The sequence below is a fragment of the Microtus pennsylvanicus genome, unplaced genomic scaffold, assembly GCF_037038515.1.
Source record: "Microtus pennsylvanicus isolate mMicPen1 unplaced genomic scaffold, mMicPen1.hap1 Scaffold_59, whole genome shotgun sequence".
NCBI classification, from domain to species: Eukaryota; Metazoa; Chordata; class Mammalia; order Rodentia; family Cricetidae; genus Microtus; species Microtus pennsylvanicus.
In genome coordinates, this window is record NW_027460993.1 from 1 (window position 1) to 20,000 (window position 20,000).

Sequence of the window (20,000 nt, forward strand, 5' to 3'; positions counted from 1 at the left end):
TGTGGTCTCAGCTAGCTGATAAGCTTCTGTGACTCGCGGTGTGTTTGTATTTTTAAGTTTGTTTTTGGTTTATTAGACTTGGTGGTGTTCTCATCTTTGCATGACACCCCCCCCCCTCGACCCAACATTTAAGTGTCTTTCAACCATTTTAGATCCCTCTGTTGAGAGTTCTCTGTTTAGGTCTGTACTCCATTTTTTAAAATTGGATTATTTGTTCTTTGGATGACCAATTTCTCGACTTCTTTGTGTATTTTGGAGATTAGTGAAGATCTTTTCCCATTCTGTAAGGCCGTCGTTTTGTCTTCTTGGCCATGTTCTTTGCTTTACAGAAGCTTTTCAGTTTCAGGAGGTCTCACTTATTAATTGTTTCTCTCAGTGTCTGTTTTTTTTTCTTTTTTTTTTCTTTCTTTTTTTTCTTTTTTTCTTTTTTTTCTTTTTTTCCTTTTTTTTCTTTTTTTTTCTCTCTTTAGATTTTTTCTTTGTTTTTTTTTGTTTTTTTTTCTTTTTTTTCTTTTCTTTTTTTTCTTTTTCTCTCAGTGTCTGTGCTACTGGGGTTCTATTTAGCAAGCGTTCTCCTGTGCCAATGTGTTCAAGTGCATTTGATATTTTTATTTTTATATTCTTTTATTGTGGATGAAGTCAATTATTTGAACTCTCAAATATTTTTATTGTTATTATCTCTCTATTTGTTTGCTTATTTGTGGTTGTTCAACATAAGGTTTCGTTGTGTACCCTTGTATGCCCTGGGACTCACTTTGTAGACAAGACTGGCCTCAGACTCACAGAGAGTCATCTGCCTCTGCCTCCTAGTGCTGAGATTAAAGGCATGCACTAAACACCTTTTCTATATATTTATTTTCCTAATAATTTATTTATTTTCATTTTATTGTCATTGGTGTTTTGCCTGCATGTATGTCTATCTGAGGGTGTCCGATCTTGGAGTTACCGACAGCTGTTGACTGCCATGTGGGTGGTAAGGAATTGAACCTGGGTCCTCTGGAAGAGCAGTCAGAACTCTTAACCACAGAGCCATCTCTCTCCAGCCCTCACCTTTTTTTTTTTGAAAACGGGGTTACTCTGTGTCACTTTGCCTGGCCTTGAATCTCAATCTGCAGAACAAGGGAGCCTTAAACTCACAGTGATCTGCCTGCCTTGGTCTCCCTGATCTTGGAGGTGTTTTTATCATCTCTCTCTCTCTCTCTCTCTCTCTCTCTCTCTCTCTCTCTCTCTCAAATATGTTTGGTTTTGTGTTTTGCTTTATGAGACAGGGTTTCTCTGCTGCTTTGGAGACTGTTGTTAAAACTAGCTCCTTTCTTATAGACCAGGCTGTCCTAAAACTCCCAATGATCCTGTTTCTGCTAAATATGGAGCCAGTGCTCTTGAATGCCTTTGTCTGGTGAGGTCAAAAGCCACCCACACACACACAACCCCCCCCCAACACACACACAAACCAAACACAGGCACAGGCACACCCAGAGACACATAAATAAACTTTTAAATTAAGAAGAGCCTGGAGAGCTAGTTTCGCGGCTCTTCCAGAGAAATTGGGTTCAATTCCCAGCACCTGCATGGCAGCTCATAGTGATTGTAAATTCAGTTTCTGGGTGATCTGACATCTTCAGACCATTGCACATAAAATAAAGTTAAGAAAATCATAAAAAAATTCCTTAAGAAATTGAAATTTAACTAAGTCCCACACAATTGGAAACACTCTCAAATAAAAGTAAAATAAATGGAAAAGAATACAGTGCTAAGTGCAGTTATGAAAATGTTTTTAATGTGATACCTTCCCTGTCTCCCCCACATACACAAGCCACACTGAGAGATTTAAATAAAATCTGGGTAATCATTTATGTATCTGGCCTATGTCAGAGGGGCAGGGGAAGCTGAAGCCTTGTCCTTTGGGCTCCAGGTTCTCAGTACTGCGTCAAAAACTCGAGTGTATAGTGAGCCCATGTCTGTCCTGCCGGCAGCACTCAGGAACTGGGAATACAAGGATCAGGAGATCATCTTCAACAACCCAGCAAGTGCAAACCATCCTGGTGGGAAAGAGACCCTCTAAAAGAAATCAATAAAATGACATTTTTATTTTTTTCTGTCGGAAGTGAAAATGTTCCAAATAATTCACTGCATCAGTATTCCTGGAAATGATATCAAAATCAGAATTTTTCTTTTTTTTTTAACATTTTATTTTATTCTTATTATTTTCATTTTTATTTTTTTGGTTTTTTGAGACAGGGTTTCTCTGTGGTTTTGGAGCCTGTCCTGGAACTAGCTCTTGTAGACCAGGCTGGTCTCGAAATCACAGAGATCCGCCTGCCTCTGCCTCCCAAGTGCTGGGATTAAAGGCGTGCGCCACCACTGCCTGGCGTAAATCAGAATTTTTCATATTATTCCATGGCTGTTGTAATTTTCTCTGTGGCAGACAGAGGCAGGCAGATCTCTGTGAGTTTGAGGCCAGCCTGGTCATCTACAGTTCCAGGACAGGTGCCAAAGCTAAGAGAATCCTTGTCTCAGAAAATTTTTTTCTCTGCGTCTCACGTGTCGTGTGTCTTTCTCTAAGCAGGCCCAGGAATCCTAAGAGCCTGTAGGTGATCTAGGAAATCTCCTGTAGCAGGGGCCCTGGCCTCCACTCCTGGCCCCTGAGGGCACCTGGTAAAAGTGAGAAGGCAGATTTCAGAGACTAGTAAAGTTCAAGGTCACCAGCCCTTCCCAACAGCTAGAACCTTTAAAGGGTGAGGCTACAACTTAATTGGCCTGCTTAGATATGGATATTTTTGTTGTGGTTCTTGTTTTACAGGGCAGGAACAGACATCCAAGTGGGAATTTTCCACAGCTGTTTTAATTTTCTCAGACTCGGTATTTAGTATGAGAAGTGGTGTGTGGGGTTGTACAAACACAACTACTGAAAAAGAACCCTAAGAAAGCAGGCCTCCCTCCCTCCCTCCTTCCTTTTCTCCCTCCCTCCCTCCCTCCCTCCCTCCTTCCCTCCCTCCCTCCCTCCCTCAGTTCCTCCCTCTCACCAAGCCATAATTGTGGCAGCCCCTTGGCCCACATAGTCCTTTCACTGATCAGTCAGACACACTCTTTTTTTATTTTTGAATTTTGGGTGAAGTCAATTAATTGAGCTCTTAGATGATGATGATGATGATGATTATTATTAGTTTATTTGTGTTTTTTTTTTTTTTTACATAGAGGTTCCCTGTGTCCCTGGAACTCACTTTGTAGACAAGGCTGGCCTCAGACTCACAGAGATCTAGCTGCCCCTGCCTCTACCTCTGCTTCCTAGTGCCGGAATTAAAGGCCTGTACTAAACACACTTTCCCCCCCTAAGTCAGGGTTTCTCTGTGTCTGTCGCTTTGCCTGTCCTAAAACTCACACTGCAGAACGAGGTGGCCTCAAACTCACAGCGATTTGCCTGTTTCTGCCTCTCCTGATTTCTGAGGGCTGAGAACTGAGAATAAAGAAATGTGCTGCCCAAAATATACTGCCGCTGCTGCAATTAAAAAAATAAATTAAAATAAAATAACCTGAGATAAACAAAGAAAAAAAGGAAAACACCTGTTTTTTCCTTCCTTCCTTCCTTCCTTCCTTCCTTCCTTCCTTTCTTTTTCCTTACTTGTTTTTTTTTCTGTTTTCTTCTTTTATTATTATTATTATTATTATTATTATTATTATTATTATTATTATTATTTTTGGTGAAGGGTTTCTCTGTATAATACCTTTAACTCACTATATAAACCAGGCTGTCATCTTGGTAACATTATGGTTTTGTATTTTCTTATTTCTTGTCTGTAAATCAACAAATCAACATTTCTTCTCTCTCTCTCTCTCACACTCATTTAATTTATGTTTTATTTTATTTTTGGTTTGTGTTCTTGTTTTGATTTTCAAGGAAGGGTTTCTCTGTTGCTTTGGAGCCTGTCTTTGGAACTAGCTCTTGTCAACCAGGCTGGCTGGCCTCAAACTCCCAGAGATCCACCTGCCTCTCTGCCAGATATGGAACCAGTCATCTTGGTTAGTTCAAAAGCCACCCCATAAACACACACACACACACACAACACACACACACACACACACACACACACACACACACACACACAGAGGCACATCCAGAGAAACATATTTTTTTTTTTTTTTTTTGTTTTTCGAGACAGGGTTTCTCTGTGGCTTTGGAGCCTGTCCTGGAACTAGCTCTGTAGACCAGGCTGGTCTCGAACTCACAGAGATCCGCCTGCCTCTGCTTCCCGAGTGCTGGGATTAAAGGCTTGCGCCACCACTGCCCTGCGATGCCCCTACTATAAAAATGGGTTTCAGAAACCGGCCTTTTGCCACAGTGTCAGAAGCCCAAACTCTGCCTGTGGTCTCAGCTAGCTGATAAGCTTCTGTGACTCGCGGTGTGTTTGTATTTTTAAGTTTGTTTTTGGTTTATTAGACTTGGTGGTGTTCTCATCTTTGCATGACCCCCCCCCCCTCGACCCAACATTTAAGTGTCTTTCAACCATTTTAGATCCCTCTGTTGAGAGTTCTCTGTTTAGGTCTGTACTCCATTTTTTAAAATTGGATTATTTGTTCTTTGGATGACCAATTTCTCGACTTCTTTGTGTATTTTGGAGATTAGTGAAGATCTTTTCCCATTCTGTAAGGCCGTCGTTTTGTCTTCTTGGCCATGTTCTTTGCTTTACAGAAGCTTTTCAGTTTCAGGAGGTCTCACTTATTAATTGTTTCTCTCAGTGTCTGTTTTTTTTTCTTTTTTTTTCTTTCTTTTTTTTCTTTTTTTTCTTTTTTTCTTTTTTTTCTTTTTTTTCTTTTTTTTCTTTTTTTTCTCTCTTTAGATTTTTTCTTTGTTTTTTTTTGTTTTTTTTTTCTTTTTTTTCTTTTCTTTTTTTTCTTTTTCTCTCAGTGTCTGTGCTACTGGGGTTCTATTTAGCAAGCGTTCTCCTGTGCCAATGTGTTCAAGTGCATTTGATATTTTTATTTTTATATTCTTTTATTGTGGATGAAGTCAATTATTTGAACTCTCAAATATTTTTATTGTTATTATCTCTCTATTTGTTTGCTTATTTGTGGTTGTTCAACATAAGGTTTCGTTGTGTACCCTTGTATGCCCTGGGACTCACTTTGTAGACAAGACTGGCCTCAGACTCACAGAGAGTCATCTGCCTCTGCCTCCTAGTGCTGAGATTAAAGGCATGCACTAAACACCTTTTCTATATATTTATTTTCCTAATAATTTATTTATTTTCATTTTATTGTCATTGGTGTTTTGCCTGCATGTATGTCTATCTGAGGGTGTCCGATCTTGGAGTTACCGACAGCTGTTGACTGCCATGTGGGTGGTAAGGAATTGAACCTGGGTCCTCTGGAAGAGCAGTCAGAACTCTTAACCACAGAGCCATCTCTCTCCAGCCCTCACCTTTTTTTTTTTTGAAAACGGGGTTTCTCTGTGTCACTTTGCCTGGCCTTGAATCTCAATCTGCAGAACAAGTGAGCCTTAAACTCACAGTGATCTGCCTGCCTTGGTCTCCCTGATCTTGGAGGTGTTTTTATCATCTCTCTCTCTCTCTCTCTCTCTCTCTCTCTCTCTCTCTCTCTCTCTCAAATATGTTTGGTTTTGTGTTTTGCTTTATGAGACAGGGTTTCTCTGCTGCTTTGGAGACTGTTGTTAAAACTAGCTCCTTTCTTATAGACCAGGCTGTCCTAAAACTCCCAATGATCCTGTTTCTGCTAAATATGGAGCCAGTGCTCTTGAATGCCTTTGTCTGGTGAGGTCAAAAGCCACCCCCACACACACAACCCCCCCCCCAACACACACACAAACCAAACACAGGCACAGGCACACCCAGAGACACATAAATAAACTTTTAAATTAAGAAGAGCCTGGAGAGCTAGTTTCGCGGCTCTTCCAGAGAAATTGGGTTCAATTCCCAGCACCTGCATGGCAGCTCATAGTGATTGTAAATTCAGTTTCTGGGTGATCTGACATCTTCAGACCATTGCACATAAAATAAAGTTAAGAAAATCATAAAAAAATTCCTTAAGAAATTGCAATTTAACTAAGTCCCACACAATTGGAAACACTCTCAAATAAAAGTAAAATAAATGGAAAAGAATACAGTGCTAAGTGCAGTTATGAAAATGTTTTGAAATGTGATACCTTCCCTGTCTCCCCCACATACACAAGCCACACTGAGAGATTTAAATAAAATCTGGGTAATCATTTATGTATCTGGCCTATGTCAGAGGGGCAGGGGAAGCTGAAGCCTTGTCCTTTGGGCTCCAGGTTCTCAGTACTGCGTCAAAAACTCGAGTGTATAGTGAGCCCATGTCTGTCCTGCCGGCAGCACTCAGGAACTGGGAATACAAGGATCAGGAGATCATCTTCAACAACCCAGCAAGTGCAAACCATCCTGGTGGGAAAGAGACCCTCTAAAAGAAATCAATAAAATGACATTTTTATTTTTTTCTGTCGGAAGTGAAAATGTTCCAAATAATTCACTGCATCAGTATTCCTGGAAATGATATCAAAATCAGAATTTTTCTTTTTTTTTTAACATTTTATTTTATTCTTATTATTTTCATTTTTATTTTTTTGGTTTTTCGAGACAGGGTTTCTCTGTGGTTTTGGAGCCTGTCCTGGAACTAGCTCTTGTAGACCAGGCTGGTCTCGAAATCACAGAGATCCGCCTGCCTCTGCCTCCCAAGTGCTGGGATTAAAGGCGTGCGCCACCACTGCCTGGCGTAAATCAGAATTTTTCATATTATTCCATGGCTGTTGTAATTTTCTCTGTGGCAGACAGAGGCAGGCAGATCTCTGTGAGTTTGAGGCCAGCCTGGTCATCTACAGTTCCAGGACAGGTGCCAAAGCTAAGAGAATCCTTGTCTCAGAAAATTTTTTTCTCTGCGTCTCACGTGTCGTGTGTCTTTCTCTAAGCAGGCCCAGGAATCCTAAGAGCCTGTAGGTGATCTAGGAAATCTCCTGTAGCAGGGGCCCTGGCCTCCACTCCTGGCCCCTGAGGGCACCTGGTAAAAGTGAGAAGGCAGATTTCAGAGACTAGTAAAGTTCAAGGTCACCAGCCCTTCCCAACAGCTAGAACCTTTAAAGGGTGAGGCTACAACTTAATTGGCCTGCTTAGATATGGATATTTTTGTTGTGGTTCTTGTTTTACAGGGCAGGAACAGACATCCAAGTGGGAATTTTCCACAGCTGTTTTAATTTTCTCAGACTCGGTATTTAGTATGAGAAGTGGTGTGTGGGGTTGTACAAACACAACTACTGAAAAAGAACCCTAAGAAAGCAGGCCTCCCTCCCTCCCTCCCTCCTTCCTTTTCTCCCTCCCTCCCTCCCTCCCTCCCTCCTTCCCTCCCTCCCTCAGTTCCTCCCTCTCACCAAGCCATAATTGTGGCAGCCCCTTGGCCCACATAGTCCTTTCACTGATCAGTCAGACACACTCTTTTTTTATTTTTGAATTTTGGGTGAAGTCAATTAATTGAGCTCTTAGATGATGATGATGATGATGATTATTATTAGTTTATTTGTGTTTTTTTTTTTTTTTACATAGAGGTTCCCTGTGTCCCTGGAACTCACTTTGTAGACAAGGCTGGCCTCAGACTCACAGAGATCTAGCTGCCCCTGCCTCTACCTCTGCTTCCTAGTGCCGGAATTAAAGGCCTGTACTAAACACACTTTCCCCCCCTAAGTCAGGGTTTCTCTGTGTCTGTCGCTTTGCCTGTCCTAAAACTCACACTGCAGAACGAGGTGGCCTCAAACTCACAGCGATTTGCCTGTTTCTGCCTCTCCTGATTTCTGAGGGCTGAGAACTGAGAATAAAGAAATGTGCTGCCCAAAATATACTGCCGCTGCTGCAATTAAAAAAATAAATTAAAATAAAATAACCTGAGATAAACAAAGAAAAAAAGGAAAACACCTGTTTTTTCCTTCCTTCCTTCCTTCCTTCCTTCCTTCCTTCCTTCCTTCCTTCCTTCCTTCCTTTCTTTTTCCTTACTTGTTTTTTTTTCTGTTTTCTTCTTTTATTATTATTATTATTATTATTATTTTTGGTGAAGGGTTTCTCTGTATAATACCTTTAACTCACTATATAAACCAGGCTGTCATCTTGGTAACATTATGGTTTTGTATTTTCTTATTTCTTGTCTGTAAATCAACAAATCAACATTTCTTCTCTCTCTCTCTCTCACACTCATTTAATTTATGTTTTATTTTATTTTTGGTTTGTGTTCTTGTTTTGATTTTCAAGGAAGGGTTTCTCTGTTGCTTTGGAGCCTGTCTTTGGAACTAGCTCTTGTCAACCAGGCTGGCTGGCCTCAAACTCCCAGAGATCCACCTGCCTTTCTGCCAGATATGGAACCAGTCATCTTGGTTAGTTCAAAAGCCACCCCATAAACACACACACACACACACAACACACACACACACACACACACACACACACACACAGAGGCACATCCAGAGAAACATATATTTTTTTTTTTTTTTGGTTTTTCGAGACAGGGTTTCTCTGTGGCTTTGGAGCCTGTCCTGGAACTAGCTCTGTAGACCAGGCTGGTCTCGAACTCACAGAGATCCGCCTGCCTCTGCTTCCCGAGTGCTGGGATTAAAGGCTTGCGCCACCACTGCCCTGCGATGCCCCTACTATAAAAATGGGTTTCAGAAACCGGCCTTTTGCCACAGTGTCAGAAGCCCAAACTCTGCCTGTGGTCTCAGCTAGCTGATAAGCTTCTGTGACTCGCGGTGTGTTTGTATTTTGAAGTTTGTTTTTGGTTTATTAGACTTGGTGGTGTTCTCATCTTTGCATGACCCCCCCCCCTCGACCCAACATTTAAGTGTCTTTCAACCATTTTAGATCCCTCTGTTGAGAGTTCTCTGTTTAGGTCTGTACTCCATTTTTTAAAATTGGATTATTTGTTCTTTGGATGACCAATTTCTCGAGTTCTTTGTGTATTTTGGAGATTAGTGAAGATCTTTTCCCATTCTGTAAGGCCGTCGTTTTGTCTTCTTGGCCATGTTCTTTGCTTTACAGAAGCTTTTCAGTTTCAGGAGGTCTCACTTATTAATTGTTTCTCTCAGTGTCTGTTTTTTTTTCTTTCTTTTTTTTTCTTTTTTTTCTTTTTTTCTTTTTTCTTTTTTCCTTTTTTTTCTTTTTTTTTCTCTCTTTAGTTTTTTTCTTTGTTTTTTTTTTTTGTTTTTTTTTCTTTTTTTTTCTTTTCTTTTTTTTCTTTTTCTCTCAGTGTCTGTGCTACTGGGGTTCTATTTAGCAAGCGTTCTCCTGTGCCAATGTGTTCAAGTGCATTTGATATTTTTATTTTTATATTCTTTTATTGTGGATGAAGTCAATTATTTGAACTCTCAAATATTTTTATTGTTATTATCTCTCTGTTTGCTTATTTGTGGTTGTTCAACATAAGGTTTCGTTGTGTACCCTTGTATGCCCTGGGACTCACTTTGTAGACAAGACTGGCCTCAGACTCACAGAGAGTCATCTGCCTCTGCCTCCTAGTGCTGAGATTAAAGGCATGCACTAAACACCTTTTCTATATATTTATTTTCCTAATAATTTATTTATTTTCATTTTATTGTCATTGGTGTTTTGCCTGCATGTATGTCTATCTGAGGGTGTCCGATCTTGGAGTTACCGACAGCTGTTGACTGCCATGTGGGTGGTAAGGAATTGAACCTGGGTCCTCTGGAAGAGCAGTCAGAACTCTTAACCACAGAGCCATCTCTCTCCAGCCCTCACCTTTTTTTTTTTTGAAAACGGGGTTTCTCTGTGTCACTTTGCCTGGCCTTGAATCTCAATCTGCAGAACAAGGGAGCCTTAAACTCACAGTGATCTGCCTGCCTTGGTCTCCCTGATCTTGGAGGTGTTTTTATCATCTCTCTCTCTCTCTCTCTCTCTCTCTCTCTCTCTCTCTCTCTCAAATATGTTTGGTTTTGTGTTTTGCTTTATGAGACAGGGTTTCTCTGCTGCTTTGGAGACTGTTGTTAAAACTAGCTCCTTTCTTATAGACCAGGCTGTCCTAAAACTCCCAATGATCCTGTTTCTGCTAAATATGGAGCCAGTGCTCTTGAATGCCTTTGTCTGGTGAGGTCAAAAGCCACCCACACACACACAACCCCCCCCCAACACACACACAAACCAAACACAGGCACAGGCATACCCAGAGACACATAAATAAACTTTTAAATTAAGAAGAGCCTGGAGAGCTAGTTTCGCGGCTCTTCCAGAGAAATTGGGTTCAATTCCCAGCACCTGCATGGCAGCTCATAGTGATTGTAAATTCAGTTTCTGGGTGATCTGACATCTTCAGACCATTGCACATAAAATAAAGTTAAGAAAATCATAAAAAAATTCCTTAAGAAATTGAAATTTAACTAAGTCCCACACAATTGGAAACACTCTCAAATAAAAGTAAAATAAATGGAAAAGAATACAGTGCTAAGTGCAGTTATGAAAATGTTTTGAAATGTGATACCTTCCCTGTCTCCCCCACATACACAAGCCACACTGAGAGATTTAAATAAAATCTGGGTAATCATTTATGTATCTGGCCTATGTCAGAGGGGCAGGGGAAGCTGAAGCCTTGTCCTTTGGGCTCCAGGTTCTCAGTACTGCGTCAAAAACTCGAGTGTATAGTGAGCCCATGTCTGTCCTGCCGGCAGCACTCAGGAACTGGGAATACAAGGATCAGGAGATCATCTTCAACAACCCAGCAAGTGCAAACCATCCTGGTGGGAAAGAGACCCTCTAAAAGAAATCAATAAAATGACATTTTTATTTTTTTCTGTCGGAAGTGAAAATGTTCCAAATAATTCACTGCATCAGTATTCCTGGAAATGATATCAAAATCAGAATTTTTCTTTTTTTTTTAACATTTTATTTTATTCTTATTATTTTCATTTTTATTTTTTTGGTTTTTCGAGACAGGGTTTCTCTGTGGTTTTGGAGCCTGTCCTGGAACTAGCTCTTGTAGACCAGGCTGGTCTCGAAATCACAGAGATCCGCCTGCCTCTGCCTCCCAAGTGCTGGGATTAAAGGCGTGCGCCACCACTGCCTGGCGTAAATCAGAATTTTTCATATTATTCCATGGCTGTTGTAATTTTCTCTGTGGCAGACAGAGGCAGGCAGATCTCTGTGAGTTTGAGGCCAGCCTGGTCATCTACAGTTCCAGGACAGGTGCCAAAGCTAAGAGAATCCTTGTCTCAGAAAATTTTTTTCTCTGCGTCTCACGTGTCGTGTGTCTTTCTCTAAGCAGGCCCAGGAATCCTAAGAGCCTGTAGGTGATCTAGGAAATCTCCTGTAGCAGGGGCCCTGGCCTCCACTCCTGGCCCCTGAGGGCACCTGGTAAAAGTGAGAAGGCAGATTTCAGAGACTAGTAAAGTTCAAGGTCACCAGCCCTTCCCAACAGCTAGAACCTTTAAAGGGTGAGGCTACAACTTAATTGGCCTGCTTAGATATGGATATTTTTGTTGTGGTTCTTGTTTTACAGGGCAGGAACAGACATCCAAGTGGGAATTTTCCACAGCTGTTTTAATTTTCTCAGACTCGGTATTTAGTATGAGAAGTGGTGTGTGGGGTTGTACAAACACAACTACTGAAAAAGAACCCTAAGAAAGCAGGCCTCCCTCCCTCCCTCCCTCCCTCCTTCCTTCCCTCCCTCCCTCCCTCCCTCCCTCCCTCCCTCCCTCCCTCCCTCCCTCAGTTCCTCCCTCTCACCAAGCCATAATTGTGGCAGCCCCTTGGCCCACATAGTCCTTTCACTGATCAGTCAGACACACTCTTTTTTTATTTTTGAATTTTGGGTGAAGTCAATTAATTGAGCTCTTAGATGATGATGATGATGATGATTATTATTAGTTTATTTGTGTTTTTTTTTTTTTACATAGAGGTTCCCTGTGTCCCTGGAACTCACTTTGTAGACAAGGCTGGCCTCAGACTCACAGAGATCTAGCTGCCCCTGCCTCTACCTCTGCTTCCTAGTGCCGGAATTAAAGGCCTGTACTAAACACACTTTCCCCCCCTAAGTCAGGGTTTCTCTGTGTCTGTCGCTTTGCCTGTCCTAAAACTCACACTGCAGAACGAGGTGGCCTCAAACTCACAGCGATTTGCCTGTTTCTGCCTCTCCTGATTTCTGAGGGCTGAGAACTGAGAATAAAGAAATGTGCTGCCCAAAATATACTGCCGCTGCTGCAATTAAAAAAATAAATTAAAATAAAATAACCTGAGATAAACAAAGAAAAAAAGGAAAACACCTGTTTTTTCCTTCCTTCCTTCCTTCCTTCCTTCCTTCCTTCCTTCCTTCCTTCCTTCCTTCCTTCCTTCTTTTTCCTTACTTGTTTTTTTTTCTGTTTTCATTATTATTATTATTATTATTATTATTATTATTATTATTATTATTATTATTTTTGGTGAAGGGTTTCTCTGTATAATACCTTTAACTCACTATATAAACCAGGCTGTCATCTTGGTAACATTATGGTTTTGTATTTTCTTATTTCTTGTCTGTAAATCAACAAATCAACATTTCTTCTCTCTCTCTCTCTCACACTCATTTAATTTATGTTTTATTTTATTTTTGGTTTGTGTTCTTGTTTTGATTTTCAAGGAAGGGTTTCTCTGTTGCTTTGGAGCCTGTCTTTGGAACTAGCTCTTGTCAACCAGGCTGGCTGGCCTCAAACTCCCAGAGATCCACCTGCCTCTCTGCCAGATATGGAACCAGTCATCTTGGTTAGTTCAAAAGCCACCCCATAAACACACACACACACACACAACACACACACACACACACACACACACACACACACACACACAGAGGCACATCCAGAGAAACATATATTTTTTTTTTTTTTTGGTTTTTCGAGACAGGGTTTCTCTGTGGCTTTGGAGCCTGTCCTGGAACTAGCTCTGTAGACCAGGCTGGTCTCGAACTCACAGAGATCCGCCTGCCTCTGCTTCCCGAGTGCTGGGATTAAAGGCTTGCGCCACCACTGCCCTGCGATGCCCCTACTATAAAAATGGGTTTCAGAAACCGGCCTTTTGCCACAGTGTCAGAAGCCCAAACTCTGCCTGTGGTCTCAGCTAGCTGATAAGCTTCTGTGACTCGCGGTGTGTTTGTATTTTTAAGTTTGTTTTTGGTTTATTAGACTTGGTGGTGTTCTCATCTTTGCATGACCCCCCCCCCCTCGACCCAACATTTAAGTGTCTTTCAACCATTTTAGATCCCTCTGTTGAGAGTTCTCTGTTTAGGTCTGTACTCCATTTTTTAAAATTGGATTATTTGTTCTTTGGATGACCAATTTCTCGACTTCTTTGTGTATTTTGGAGATTAGTGAAGATCTTTTCCCATTCTGTAAGGCCGTCGTTTTGTCTTCTTGGCCATGTTCTTTGCTTTACAGAAGCTTTTCAGTTTCAGGAGGTCTCACTTATTAATTGTTTCTCTCAGTGTCTGTTTTTTTTTTCTTTTTTTTTCTTTCTTTTTTTTTCTTTTTTTTCTTTTTTTCTTTTTTTTCTTCTTTTTTTTTCTTTTTTTCCTTTTTTTTCTTTTTTTTCTCTCTTTAGTTTTTTTCTTTGTTTTTTTTTCTTTTTTTTCTTTTCTTTTTTTTCTTTTTCTCTCAGTGTCTGTGCTACTGGGGTTCTATTTAGCAAGCGTTCTCCTGTGCCAATGTGTTCAAGTGCATTTGATATTTTTATTTTTATATTCTTTTATTGTGGATGAAGTCAATTATTTGAACTCTCAAATATTTTTATTGTTATTATCTCTCTATTTGTTTGCTTATTTGTGGTTGTTCAACATAAGGTTTCGTTGTGTACCCTTGTATGCCCTGGGACTCACTTTGTAGACAAGACTGGCCTCAGACTCACAGAGAGTCATCTGCCTCTGCCTCCTAGTGCTGAGATTAAAGGCATGCACTAAACACCTTTTCTATATATTTATTTTCCTAATAATTTATTTATTTTCATTTTATTGTCATTGGTGTTTTGCCTGCATGTATGTCTATCTGAGGGTGTCCGATCTTGGAGTTACCGACAGCTGTTGACTGCCATGTGGGTGGTAAGGAATTGAACCTGGGTCCTCTGGAAGAGCAGTCAGAACTCTTAACCACAGAGCCATCTCTCTCCAGCCCTCACCTTTTTTTTTTTTTTTTGAAAACTGGGTTTCTCTGTGTCACTTTGCCTGGCCTTGAATCTCAATCTGCAGAACAAGGGAGCCTTAAACTCACAGTGATCTGCCTGCCTTGGTCTCCCTGATCTTGGAGGTGTTTTTATCATCTCTCTGTCTGGCTATCTAGCTATCTATCCATTCATTTATTTATTTATTTTTTCTGAGACAGGATTTCTCTCTAGCTTTGGAGTCTGTCCTGGATCCAGACCTGGTCACAGCTGTACCTGGAAACAAACCAAAACAAAAACAAAGCAAAGCAAAGCAAAAGCCAGGCAGGACTGTCTGGTTGACCTTCCCTTTCCCCCTCCCCCATGGGCTCCTCAGAGGCGGTGAGGCCTCCTGCAGGGAATCCACAGAGCCTCTGCCCAAGGCTCTCCAGGGAACCCACTCTCTCCCTTTCCCCCAGCCCCAGGGCTGCCGGCCACATCTATCTCAGGCGTAGGTGGCGGGCACTCTGGCTATCCAGGACGTGACAGACACAGACACACAGAAGCAGGGAGGAACGGTGCCCACTCTCTCACTAGATGCAGGCATGCAGGAGGAACAATGAAAGAATGAGAACTGGAGAGATGGAATTTCTGGAATGTCCAGAAACCACATGGTGGGGATCTAGTGCCCTCTTCTGGTGACAGGGAGTACAGCACAGATTTGGGTTCTTGTGCTCCTGAGACCTACCCCAATTTAATACTGACATTATCCTATCATACCCTATATATCACATATAGGCTTGCTTGATATCACACACATACACTGCCTGCGTTTCTGCCTGACCCCTGTGAGAGAGCCTGGTACCTTCAGAAGACAGAAGATGGGGTGTGGGTCTGTCTGTCTGTCTATCTGTCCATCTATTCTTCCATAAAGTATTTATTCCTTTTTTGTTTGTTTTGTGACAGGGTTTCTCTCTAGTTCTCTCTAATTGAGTCAGTCCTGGAACTAGCTCTTGGAGACCAGAACGAGTGCTGGAATTAAAGGCGTGTACCACCATTACCCAGTTAGAAGTCTTTTTAAAAAGTAGGCAATCAGAGCTACAAATTTCCTCATAGGACTGATTTTACTGTGTGCCAGGGTTTGTGTAGGGTTTTGCTTTCATTTTCTTGAGTGAATCTCTCCCCCCCCCCCCGTCTCTCTTATTCTAGAGATCTGTTTTGTCTTCCATGAGCTCTGAGGGGCACTTGGCTTGAGTGTGATACACACACAGACTTACTATTAAGGAAAGTTCAAGATCAAGATCCTTTCCTAACTCTGTGACCTTGCAACAGAGAAGTTTCAAGGGGTGTGAAGGGTGTGCCTACTGATACTGGAATTCATTTGATCTGCTAGGCAGCAAATGCTATGGATTGTGTATGTGTGTGTCTCTGTTAGTTTAGGTGTCTTTCCAGTCAATGTTGGTGTAATTACCGTGCGTCTGTATATTCAGTGCTGTGATCCTTTCAAATGGTTGTGAAGGGAGCCCTAGCCTAGGAATGACTTCAGTGACGCGTTATTTTCCTTTCCTAACTCTGTGACTTTGCAACAGAGAAGTTTCAAAGGGTGTGAAGGGTGTGCCTACAGCTCCACTGGCCTTCCTTGACGTGTACAGCTGTTGCCTTTCCTGTCAACATTCTTGTTGGAGTTGGGAAATTGCTGATTTGAACTCAGCCAATTTCATGGAATAGCCCTGGCTGTCCCGGAACTCATTTTTATAGACCAGGCTGTCCTTTTGGTGACGTTCTATTTTTTTTTCTTCCTCTTATTTTTCTATCTGCAGTCAACATTGGTGTAAGGACTGTGCACCTGTATATTCACTGCTCTGATCCTTCTCTCCTTCGTTCCTTCGTTCCTTTCTTCCTTTCTTTCATATGTCTGCCCACTCACGAAAACCCAAAAATTTCTAGCCTCCCAACGCAATTAAAAATAACTAAAATTTTAGTAAACTGGCATTTAAAAAAGGAAGGAAGGCAGGCAGGCAGGCAGGCAGGCAGGCAGGCAGGCAGGCAGGCAGGCCTGGATGGTGGTTGTGAAGGGAGCCCTGGCCTAGTCATATCCTCTGCCATGACTGTAACTCAGGAGCTCTAAAGGGTCTGAGAAGCTGCTTTCATGCTTCTGCTGCTGGGCATTTATTTATTTATTTATTTATTTATTTATTTATTTATTTATCTGGCTTATGTTGGAGGGGAAGGGAAAGCCAAAGCCTTGTCCTATGGGCTCCACGCTCTCAGTAGTGTCTCATAAACTCGAGTGTGAGGGCCCATGTCTGTCATGTCAGCAGCACTCAGAAACTGAAAACACGAGGATCAGGAGATCATCTTCAGCAACTCAGCAAGTGCGAACCACCGTGGTGGGGAAACAGACCCTCTCCAAGAAATGACTAAAGTGACCTGTTTATTTTTTCTGTTCTAAGTGAAAATGTTCACAACACATCACTATGACGATATTATTCCCGGAAATGAAATCCGAGTGGGATTTTTGAAACACTATTTTTATTTCATTATTATTATTATTATTATTTTTTAAAAAAACTATTCCACGTCTGTTTTAATTTTCTCTGACTCGGTATTTAGTCTGAGAAGTGTGGGCTGAGGGCGTGGGGAGTGGGGTGAAGAAAAAGAACCACAAGCAAGCAAGCAAGCAGTGGCCATGGTGAAAGGAGACCTTAGATGGCAGGGAACTGCCGTTGCCGCCTCCCTCCCTCCCTTCCTCCCTCGGTCCCTCGGTCCCCCTCGGTCCCCCTCGGTCCCCCTCAGTCCCTCCCTCTCACCATGCCCTAATGGTTGCAGAAGCCCCTGGCCCATCTAGTCCTGTCACCGATCTGTCAGACACGCTCTTTGTTTCCCCGTGAGCGAGCGAGCGAGCGAGCGAGCGAGCGAGCGAGCGATCGGATCGATTCGCCTGCTTTCCTAGCTGCCTGTGGTCTCGGTCGTACTTTCGTTTTCGTAGCCCCGAATGTCCAGCCCGGCCCGCCGTTCACCGTGTTCGGGGGTGGGATGGGGAGGGGTGGGGGAACCGACAGGGGAGTTCCCTGTCCTGTTGTGGGCCCGTGCCACCTCCGGGCGTGAGTGTGGAAGGACGCTGTCACGCCAGAGAAGGTGAAGACGCCGCCGCCGCGGTCGCGGCCGAACGAGCGAGCGAGCGAGCGAGCGATCTATGGCGGTCGGTTGTCGGGCGCCCCCTAGCGGTGGCCTTTTTCTGCAACGCTCCTGGTCCTCGGTCGTTGACGAGGACGGGGCAAAATGGCTTTTGTGAGGCGGAAAGAATGACGAGAGTCCCGGCCCGGCAGGCGGGTGTGTCCCGGAGTCGGTGTCGTGCTTGGGGACGGTCTCTGTGTAGGAGGTTGTGCCGGAAGAGTCACCCATGGGTGTGTGCGTTGGGGATGGAACCCAGTGACGGGACCAGCTGGAGAGGGTGCTGGGAGACTTGAGCGGGTCGACCAGAAGGCTTCAGTCGTTTGCGTACTCCCGCTAGGTGTCGGGTCCACCCGGGCCCAGGATCGGTGAAATACCTCGGCTTTAAAAGTTGCTTTTCCCTTGCTTTTTCTCTCTTCTAAAGAGCCCTGGGACCCGGCGACCCGAGGCCGAGAGGAGGCGATGGTTGATCCCGGCTTCCCCGCTGCCCCGTCACGGACTCGTTGGGGGTCTCGGACCTTTTTTTTTTTTTTTCCTTCCTCTTGCCAGGAACCCTCGGTCCTCAGCGGCGGGCCTTGCCATCCTGAGGCCGAGAGGAGGCCGTGGTCCCGGCTTCCTCGCCTCCCTGGTCCGGACTCTCGGAGCTTTTTTATTAATTTTCTTCCTCTTGCCAGGAACCCTCGGTCCTCAGCGGCGGGCCTTGCCATGCTGAGGCCGAGAGGAGACCGTGGTCCCGTCTTTCTCGCCTCCCTGGTCCGGACTCGTTGGTGTCTCGGAGTTCTCCCCCGCCCCTTTCTCCTGCCCTCGGTCTTGCGAGAGCCCAGCGGCGGGCCTCGTGTTCTCGAGGCCGAGAGGAGGTGGTGGTCCCGGCTCCCCTGTTCACTGGTCCCCGGTTTCTTGGACTCGAGATCCCCCCCCCAAGTTTTTCTTCTTGCCCTTCTCCATCCCTAGCGGCTGGTCGCAGGGTCCTCGGCCGGGAGGAGGCTGGGCGCCCGGCTTTCTGGCATGTCCACCTCGCTCTCTCGGTCCTTTCATGGTTATGAGGTCGACCAGTTGTTCCTTTGAGGGTCGGTTCTCTTGTTTATGGGGACATTTTTGGGACATTTCACCCAGCCTCACTTTCAGGAGTTCTGTGTGGTCTGTGAATGACTCCCCGTACCTGTTGCCATTCTTCTAATAATTGCTATCTGTCCTTATTGTACCTGCAGATAGGTAGATAGGTGCTGACACGCTGTCCTTTAATTGGGTGACATTAAAGGACGCTAGGTGGCGGTCTCTCTTCCGAGCCTCACAGGGTGTGATTTTTCTCCGTCTAGCCCAGCCCGTGTCTCGCTGCTGTGCTTTCCTGTGAGGCTTTTTGAGATGACCGGCTTTCCTTGCCTTGCTTTTGCCCGTGGTGAAGCGTGTCAGGCGTCCCCGCTTCGTGGTTTGTCACCCATTCTGTTTGGATGGTGGGACCCGTCTCTCGATGCTTCTCCCTTGCCATCCCGGTGCTTTTTTTTTTTCTTTTGCATGCGGGGACCAGGTTGTGGAGCTCCCGAGTCTCCTCCATGGTCCTCTGCTCCCGTGTGCCTCCCGAGCGCACCGGTTTTTTTTTTTTTACCCCCCCCTCCCAGCTTGTGGAGCTCCCGAGTCTCCATGAGTCCTTTTTGGGTTGAGGGTGGCCCGGCCCTTCTGCTGCCTCATGTTATGTGCCTCCCGAGTGCACTCCTCTTTTATTGGATTCCCCGTTGACCCCCCCACCGCTCTTTTTTTGGTGTGGCGGTGTGAAGGGTTTTCTTTTTTTTTTCCTTTTTTTTTTTTTCCTGTGGCATGTGTTGGGTCTGTGGTGATCTCTCGCTCGATTCTTCCCGGTTCTGCTTTGTTGATCGATGTGGTGCGCTTGCCCTGTGTTCATTCGGGCCGGAGGCCTAAGCCGCGCCAGGCGAGGGACGGACATTCATGGTGAATGGCGGCCGCTCTTCTCGTTCTGCCAGCGGGCCCCTCGTCTCTCCTCCCCACCTTTACCGGTGGTGTGTGGAAGGCAGGGGTGCGGTTATCCGGCCCGAGCCCTGTGAAAGCCCCCCCGCACTCTTCGCTGTGGTTCGTGGGGGTTCCTGTGAGGCGCGCCGGGGGCTTTGTTCCCCGTCGCGCGTTTCGCTATGCCCACCGTGTGTGGGTCTGTTTGGCCCTCCTCCCTCCGAGCCGGGGGAGGGTCGGCTGATTGCCGCGTTACGTGCCCCTCCCGACCGGGCTCGTGTGCACGCGCCTTGCTTGCGATCCTCGTGGTGCTCCTGGAGCGTTCCAGGCCGATCTTCAGAGGTGCCCGGTTCTGAGCGGCGGCGGCGTTTCCCAGCTCCCTGACGTGTATGCCTCCTGTGTGCGGTACGGCCGTTAGCGGTGTTCCTCTGCGAGGTGTGTGATCCCGAGGATCAAGAAAAAAAGGGGGTCGAGGCGAGCGGGTAAGAGAGGCTCGCTGCGGTAAGATGGCTCTCTCACGGCCGTCTTGTGAGATCGGGCGAGCGGCCCACCACGCGCTGCCTTCTCCCGTAGGCGGTGAGCCGTTGGGTGGTGTTGAGCGGTCGCGGCCGGCCTTTTAATTTTCTTCTCACCGTTAAAGGTGGTCCGTCGGTGACGGACTGAGAATGCCTCCCCGCCTGGTGCAGACCCGGTGGGTGTTGCCGGAGAGGCAGGCCTGGCTCTCGGGGGACCTCTTGTGTAGTATGCTTTTTCTCAGTC